This window comes from Xenopus laevis, chromosome 4S (assembly GCF_017654675.1).
Source record: "Xenopus laevis strain J_2021 chromosome 4S, Xenopus_laevis_v10.1, whole genome shotgun sequence".
NCBI classification, from domain to species: domain Eukaryota; kingdom Metazoa; phylum Chordata; class Amphibia; order Anura; family Pipidae; genus Xenopus; species Xenopus laevis.
This window is the reverse complement of record NC_054378.1, coordinates 118,824,412-118,833,305: the sequence shown is the minus strand read 5'-3', so window position 1 is coordinate 118,833,305 and position 8,894 is coordinate 118,824,412.

Sequence of the window (8,894 nt, the reverse complement as noted above, 5' to 3'; positions counted from 1 at the left end):
GTCACACTGCCTTCCCAGAGACTATTATCCACTGTTACTATAGGCACCATCTCTCCCTACTATACCTGCTATCCCACCTTCCCAGAGACTATTATCCCACTGTTACTATAGGCACCATCTCTCCCTACTATACCTGCTATCCCACAGTCACACTCCCTTCCCAGAGACTATTATCCACTGTTACTATAGGCACCATCTCTCCCTACTATACCTGCTATCCCACCTTCCCAGAGACTATTATCCCACTGTTACTATAGGCACCATCTCTCCCTACTATACCTGCTATCCCACAGTCACACTCCCTTTCCAGAGACTATTATCCACTGTTACTATAGGCACCATCTCTCCCTACTATACCTGCTATCCCACAGTCACACTCCCTTTCCAGAGACTATTATCCACTGTTACTATAGATACCATCTCTCCCTACTATACCTGCTATCCCACAGTCACACTTCCTTCTCAGAGACTATTATCCACTGTTACTATAGGCACCATCTCTCCCTACTATACCTGCTATCCCACAGTCACACTCCCTTCCCAGAGACTATTATCCACTGTTACTATAGGCACCATCTCTCCCTACTATACCTGCTATCCCACCTTCCCAGAGACTATTATCCCACTGTTACTATAGGCACCATCTCTCCCTACTATACCTGCTATCCCACAGTCACACTCCCTTCCCAGAGACTATTATCCACTGTTACTATAGGCACCATCTCTCCCTACTATACCTGCTATCCCACCTTCCCAGAGACTATTATCCCACTGTTACTATAGGCACCATCTCTCCCTACTATACCTGCTATCCCACAGTCACACTCCCTTTCCAGAGACTATTATCCACTGTTACTATAGGCACCATCTCTCCCTACTATACCTGCTATCCCACAGTCACACTCCCTTTCCAGAGACTATTATCCACTGTTACTATAGGCACCATCTCTCCCTACTATACCTGCTATCCCACAGTCACACTCCCTTTCCAGAGACTATTATCCACTGTTACTATAGGCACCATCTCTCCCTACTATACCTGCTATCCCACAGTCACACTCCCTTTCCAGAGACTATTATCCACTGTTACTATAGACACCATCTCTCCCTACTATACCTGCTATCCCACAGTCACACTCCCTTCCCAGAGACTATTATCCCACTGTTACTATAGGCACCATCTCTCCCTACTATACCTGCTATCCCACAGTCGCACTCCCTTCCCAGAGACTATTATCCCACTATTACTATAGGCACCTTCTCTCCCTACTATACCTGCTATCAGCAGGCCAGGAATTCAGCTTTGGTCACTCCTAGGCCCACAAGGTCCAGAGCACTGGGGATTAAACATACAGGGGTACAGGTTCCCAGTGCTCCTTAGATTGCTTGGCAGCATGCCACCCATATGATCTTACCGCCTTAGAACAGGGCCTTTGTGGCCTCACAACAAATCCAGGCCTGGCTCTCAGGCCTGGACATTCAAAATAAGCCCTGGCGTTTTAATTACACAACGACCCCAAAAGACCCCCGTAGACCCAATAAAAGTGACTCTGCTGCATTTTACAATGGTTTTATAACATTTAAAAAACAAGGGTTAGGTTTGCCATACCCAGGCACAGTTTCTGATTTGGGCCCAGTAAACTGCTTCAGTGACTTATCTGCCCATGTATAGGGCCCACTGTCGGCCCCACCTGACCTATGTCTTGTCAATTTTCAAGATCCACATCTGTTCACTAATATAGTCCTTGATCTGACCAATGACATAGGAGGAATTATGATTCAGGTCTGTAACGGATCCCGCTTTATATAAGAAAGCCCTGCTGACCAGTGTGATGACAAGAAGGTGACCTAAACAAAGTCCTCAAATGTCCTTGAGCTTTATAGAATAAATGCACTGCACACTTTAAACCTCATGCTGGAGGTCGACTGATTATCAGCCGATAATGTTTAACTGAGGATTTTACTGAATAAAGGGTACAATTAGCCTTTTTACACAAGGCCATTTGCTGTCCAATGTGTTTGCTGAGTGCATGTCCATAATAGGTCCATTGTTGTGTGAGTGATCTACTCCATGGATATCTGCCTCTCAAGCGTAAGGTTAGATTGTAAAAGTTCAGCTCTTCAGACGTTCCAGTTCAAATACAGATACCCAGTGTCGGACGGAGATGCCAGGGACCCACCAGAAAACCTTAGACCATGGGTCCACTTTCCAAAATATTTCTCCTCTTCCTCACCTTCCTCAACCTCTATTATTCAAGTCTCTTTCTTTTCATCTGCACATGCGACGAGAGAAGTGAGCGACGGTGAGGAGGGACGGAGGGGAGGGATGAGCGACAGAGGGGAGGGAAGTGTGATGAAGGGATGGGAGGGACATCGAGGGGAGTAATGTGCGCAGGCCCAGATTTGTGGAGAGGCCACCAAGGCCCGGGCCTAGGGCGGCAGGATTTTAGGGGGCTGCATGTTGCCCAACCACACCCACATTGGTTCAGAAAAACTGGGGATGAGCAGGAGATACAATCGGTTTTTTTTTTCAATTTACAGTGTGCTAATCCCTATTGCTCCGGTCCCTATGATGATAATTTTAGCAAATTAGGGGAGGGGATAGGGGCGATGAATGACAGTGGGCCTAGGGGCGCCCGCTACGTAAATCCGGCCCTGAATGTGCGGACTAGGGAAAGGCAGAAGACAATTTTAGAGGTAACTGCCTAGTGCCTCCCTATTATTGTGCCCTAGGCAGCTGCCTCTTCTGCCTACCCCTAGTTCCGGCCCTGGTAATGAACATGAAACAGGCCAAATGGTTAGAAGCAGGAGGGTCCACTGACACTTGGGCCCACCGGGAGTTTTCCTGGTACCCGGTGGGCCAGTTGGGGGGTATAAAACTATTGGGACACTGCAAGCATTGGGGGGTTGACTGACTGAGGATCAGCTATTCCTATGGCAATTTACTGTTGAAAAGAAAGAATAAAAAGATTAATGAAATGTCATTAGGGGGATGTGTAAGCGTATATTACATAATACAAGAAGCAATAAATCTCCCATTATTGTTTTTTAATAGTCGCTGTACTTGTTTATAGATTTGGTGTATATCCCCACATGTAAGACAGCCTTATATGAACTATCTCCTTTTCTCATGGGACATGTGAGGTGTCACTTCTACTCTTTGCACATGCACGTGTACCTAAGATCCAGGAACTATTTACCTCCAAATTTTCCTGATTTAGACATGACAATAACCAAACGGGCTGTGGCTTATAAGAAGCTGAGTGCTGTCTGTTTAGAATCAGGTGTTACCTAAAATGTTCTGACTTTTTCCATCCCATTTGCGATACTTAAGGGCCTTTGGATAAATGGGTAATGACAGTGGAAAGGTGAAGAAAAAGTAAACCTCTGAGAAGGCCATCATCAGGAATCATGGGGCCTCATCCTACTAAGTTACCAGGGCTTGTCAGGAGGGGGGGTTGAGTAAACAAGGGGGTTTTGGGGTTTTGGTATTACACAAACCTCCCAACTGTCCCATTTTTCGCTGCACAGTCCCTATTGTGACAGCTCAGTCCCGGGTTTCTTACTAAAATGTCCCGGGTTTTTTTTTTTATCTCAGGAAAACTGTATACTGTGTATTGCCATTGAGATGTTTTTTTTTTCTTGAAAAGTGTTCTGAGAAAACATTTTTTTTTTAAAAAAACACATCAGTTAATAGTGCTGACTTCTGCACTGAAATCCATTTTTCAAAACCACAAACAGACCTTTCTTAATTATAAAATCTGACATGGGGCTAGACATATTGTCCATTTTCCAGGCGCCCCCAGTCATGTGATATGTGATAAACCTCAATCACGCTTTACTGCTACACTGCAAGTTGGAGTGATATCACTGTCTCCCTCCCCCCAGCAGCCCATCAGCAGAACAATGGGAAGCTAACCAGATAGCAGCTCCCTGGTAGATATAAGAACAGCACTCAATAGTAAAAATCCAGGTCCCACTGCGACACATTCAGTTACATTGAGTAGGAGAAACAACAGCCTGCCAGAAAGCAGTTCCATCCTAAAGTGCTGGCTCTTTCTGAAAGCACATGACCAGGCAAAATGACCTGAGATGCACCTACACACCAATATTACAACTAAAAAAATACACTTATTGGATTAGGAATGACATTTTATATGGTAGAGTGAATTGTTTGCAGTGTAAAAAATGTAATTTATGAATAGAAACTACACTATAAAAATCATGACAGAATCCCTTTAAAGGGACTGGAAGGGTCTATGATGGTTAGTAGGGGCATTAGATTATCTTAAAGCTATAAATAGGAACATGATTAAATGATTTCAAATGATTTCAGCACATGCATTTTGTGGCATTGATCAGAGATCAAGGACTAACCTTGTGTGGTTGTTGATTTGGAATAAGAGATAAGAGCTGGGATCCTTCTGAACACTCAGTACCTTCCTGGGGAATCAGTGGAACGGCTGGTACATAGGGGGGGGGGATCTCTGGACTTCTCTGGACTATTTAACTCCTGAATATACGTAATTTCAGAATTACACATCATCAGGGAACAATCTAATATATCACACAGTGTACCTTTTTCTTAGAGGAAGTTTTTGGATAAGGCTTGATGGTGATTTATTTGGGTCTCCAGTTTTAAAGGGCAATTATTCCTTAATTTTGAAGTTTTTTTCCTTTTATTTGCCTGGAAGTAAAGGTCAATAACTATTTAAATGTTTTTTTTAAAGAAAATGGAAGTTACCAAGAGAGCATAAAATAAAATTGAGAAGAACCTTAATACGTATTGGAGTGAGGGACCACCAAAAATTGTACAATTAACTGTGACGTTACCAGGAGACGTTATTAGTGGGGCGCTGCTGTCTGAGGCAGGATTCTCACCTTGCCCTTATGCTAGCAGCATTCTTGGGTATAAGCATTTCTCTATTGCTTTGCTTTCCTTTACTGTTGGGAAGTAGTGATGGGCAAATTTCTCCTGTTTCGCTTTGTCAAAAATTCGTTTTGCAAATTTTTCGTGGGAAATTTGTGAAACGGCAAAAAATTAGCAACACTCGCATTTTGACACCTGTGTCGATTCGTGTAAATTTTGACGCCATCGCTAAAATCAATTCGGTGTCCGAATAATCTTGACGCGCGATGATTTTGACGCAAACGACTTTTTCAACGTGCGTAAAAAAAAAAAATTTCTTCACCGGCGAATTTTAGCTGTAGTTTCAGGAATTTATTCACCGGTGGGGAAACTTGGAAATTCGCAGAGAATACTGGGAAAGTATTACTAGTGGCACTTGGTGTCAACCACTTCACTAAACCCACTGTAGAATCAGTCAGGAGCACAGCATGAACAGGTTAATAAGAAACACAGTGAAAACAGATGATTAAAAGATAAGAACATAGGGGTTGATGGGGATTGTATAACATGAAACCATCTGCTACACTTCCCAGTACACAATAAATATTGACATTTACCTAAATATAAACAGAACAAATGGTAATGTTCACAGAGGTACCAGTTTTCTCATTTAAATTAGCAGATATGTCAATTGCATTAAAGGCCCAGTGACTTTAAAAATTAAATAGGCTTCATAAGCATTTAAAGGAGAACTAAACAGTAAAAATGAATATGCTAGAAATGCTGCTTTTTTTTATATACTGAACCTACTGCACCTGCCTACTGGTTCAGTATTTCTATAACCATAATAGTCTAGGCCTTCAAAATTGTGCAGAGGAGTTCCCCATTTTGGATTTTGGTAGGATAGTCAACGGCACTACACATGCTCAGTGGGCTCTGAGCAGCTGTTGAGAAGCTAAGCTTAGGGATCGTCACAAATTATCCAGCAGAAAATGAGGTTGGTCTGTAATATAAACGGATGCTACAGGACTATTCTGATGCAAATTGCACTGGTGTTTACACTGCCATGTCAAGTGAACATGAATGTATTACTAACCAGCTAAGTACCATGACTTTTTGATATTCTATATATATATATATATATATATATATATATATATATATATATATTAGGGATGCACCGATTCCACTATGATGTAAACAACTAAAATATATTAAATTTGCCACACAGTACTTTTCTTTTGCCCCTTTCACAACTTTTGCTTTCCTTTTGGCATTGTCTCTGGATTGTCCGTGGCCCGTACCCTTTCTGCCCTGCCCTGGCACTAACATTCTAAAACTAAAATAAATCCAACAAAGTTCCTTTTTTAGTCTAATCACTTTATATAGCCATAAAACGGCTAAAAATATCAAATAAACAAATCTCATTGCTTTCTGGGTTTGCTCCTACCTAATTATGCCAAATTTTATTCTGTTGCCAAGTATGTGACCTTGCTAGGTCTCCTGACAGTCCGAGGCGGGTACTGCTGAGCAAAATAATCTTTTCCCCCTCCAGTGGGTCTGGGAGCGAGAGAAAAGCAACTTTCGTTTGCCTGAGTTTTGCATGTTGACTTGTACGGCTAACATTTCTAGGGAATCATGCTACAGGAAAAGGGGGGTTGCATTTTAATGAGGCCTCACAATGGAGGTGTCAGTCGACAGGCAAACCACAGTTGACTTTAAAAACTAGGCGTACCTGTTTAACATTCACAGGCGGTCGGCAAGATGCCTCAATGTTTGCTGACTCCCCGTGTAATGCAGGCATGGAATGAAAGGAAAGGCGAGAGTGTGGGAAATTGAATTTATCAATGGAACGTGGACTGGAACATCCCTTTCATGTGATATCCGAATGATGTACAAATTAGATCTGTGCGTATAGGATGTGCCAGTGCTTAATGGACAGGGAAAGGATAAAAAGTATGATGGCGTTTTCTAGTAACTCGCCCTTTGGGGTCACATACGAGCAGTGGTGTCGGAATGGGACACCAGGGACCCACCAAAAAACCTTAGACCAGGGGCCCACCAAAAAACTTTAGACTATTAGGAGCCCACCAAAAAACCTTAGACCAGGGACCCATCAAAAAATCTTAGACCAGGAGCCCACCAAAAAACCTTAGACCAGGGGCCCACTAAAAACCCATAGACCAGGGGCCCACCAAAAAATATAAGACCAGGAGACCACCAAAAAACTTTAGACCAGGGGCCGACCAAAAAGCCTTAGATCAGGGGCCAACCAAAAGACTTTAGAACAGGAGTTCACCAAAAAAACCTTAGACCAGGAGTCCACCAAAAAACTTTAGACCAGGAGCCCACGAAAAAACCTTAGACCAGGAGCCCACCAAAAAACCTTAGACCAGGAGCCCACCAAAAAACCTTAGACCAGGAGCCCACCAAAAAACCTTAGACCAGGAGCACCCAAAAAACCTTAGACCAGGAGCCCACCAAAAAACCTTAGACCAGGAGCCCACCAAAAAACCTTAGACCAGGAGCCCACCAAAAAACCTTAGACCAGGAGCCCACCAAAAAACCTTAGACCAGGGGTCCACTCTCAGTCCATTCTCAGGCGCAAGTCTCATGCCAGGTCTGGTCTAGGAGTAGGCTGAAGAGGTAGCTGCCCAGTACCCCCAAATCATTGCACCCTAGGCTGCTGCCTCTTCTGCCTACCCCTAGTTCCGGCCCTGGGCCTAATTGCCCTGCTATTGGAAAGTAAACAAAGTCAACTGGCCAACTGGGGTACCAGGAAAATATCTGGATGGACCCCAGTACATTTTCATGAATTCTTCCATTCCCACAGGTGGCAAACTGACACCAAATCAAATTGCTTGCTTCTCTCCCAATGCTGTCGGCTGCTCAAGACAAGATTGCAAAACCTGTACAATGCAGCCCCCCATGGCATCACCAGCTGGTTGTGTCTTGGTGGGAGAGCTGCGTGAGTGCGTGCCGGCAGAACCTAGCCACAATTACATTCTGAGAATCAATCCTTTGAAATCAAGTTCTCTGATGGGTCCCAGGTCCCTCAGTCTGATACTGGAAAATGTTTAGATGTATGAAAAGGGTAGTCCACCTTAAAAGTGCGCCTGTTGGGCAAAAATGTTATCCCCAACACTCCAGTTGGTGGTAATTATTTTTATTAAAAATCCGCATTGGGAGGGGGCGGCCAGTATGAGCAGCCATGTTGGGGAACACGCATGCTCATAATGAGTGAATGTTGTGACTTGCTCATTATGCGCATGCACATGACGTCAGATGCACATTTACACATGCGCTCTGACTGACATGGCCGCTTGCACCGGGTGCGAGTGTCCTAGCGCTGGCAGGGGGGCAATTTAAAAAAACAACAACTACTGTTACCCCCAAACAAAGTATAGACTCTGTTAGCCCGTACCTTCGCTTGCCCAATAGGTGCCCTTTTAGTTTGTTATAGAATGGTCAGTTCTAAGCAACTTTCAATTGGGCTAAATTATTTTTAGTTTTTGAATTATTTGCCTTTTTCTTCCGACGCTTTGCAGCTTTCAAATAGTGGTCACTGACCCCATCTAAAAACAAATGCTCTGCAAGGCTACAAATGTATTGTTATTGCTACTTTTTACTTATCTTTCTATTCAGGCCTCTCCTATTCATATTCCAGTCTTTCATTCAAATCAGAGCATGGTTGCTGGGGTAATTTGGACCCTAGCGACCAGATTTGTTGAAATTGCAAACTGAATAACAAGCAAAATAACTTAAAACCTCAAATTGTAAAAAATTAAAACTAATTTCAAATTGTCTCCGAATATCACTCTAAAACCTAGAGCATAGGGTTAAAGATATTTCCACTGTACCTTATACATGTTTTTCAGTGACAGATTCCCTTGCTTGAGTAGTGTATAGATCAGTGGGGTCACAGAGGAACATGAGGTGATCATCATCTGGAGCTGCAGGATGGCCAACCATTGTTTAGTGTCCCCCGGGCCGTATTGTATATACAGTATTTTCACTGGATACACAGAAAGCATAAATAAGAGAA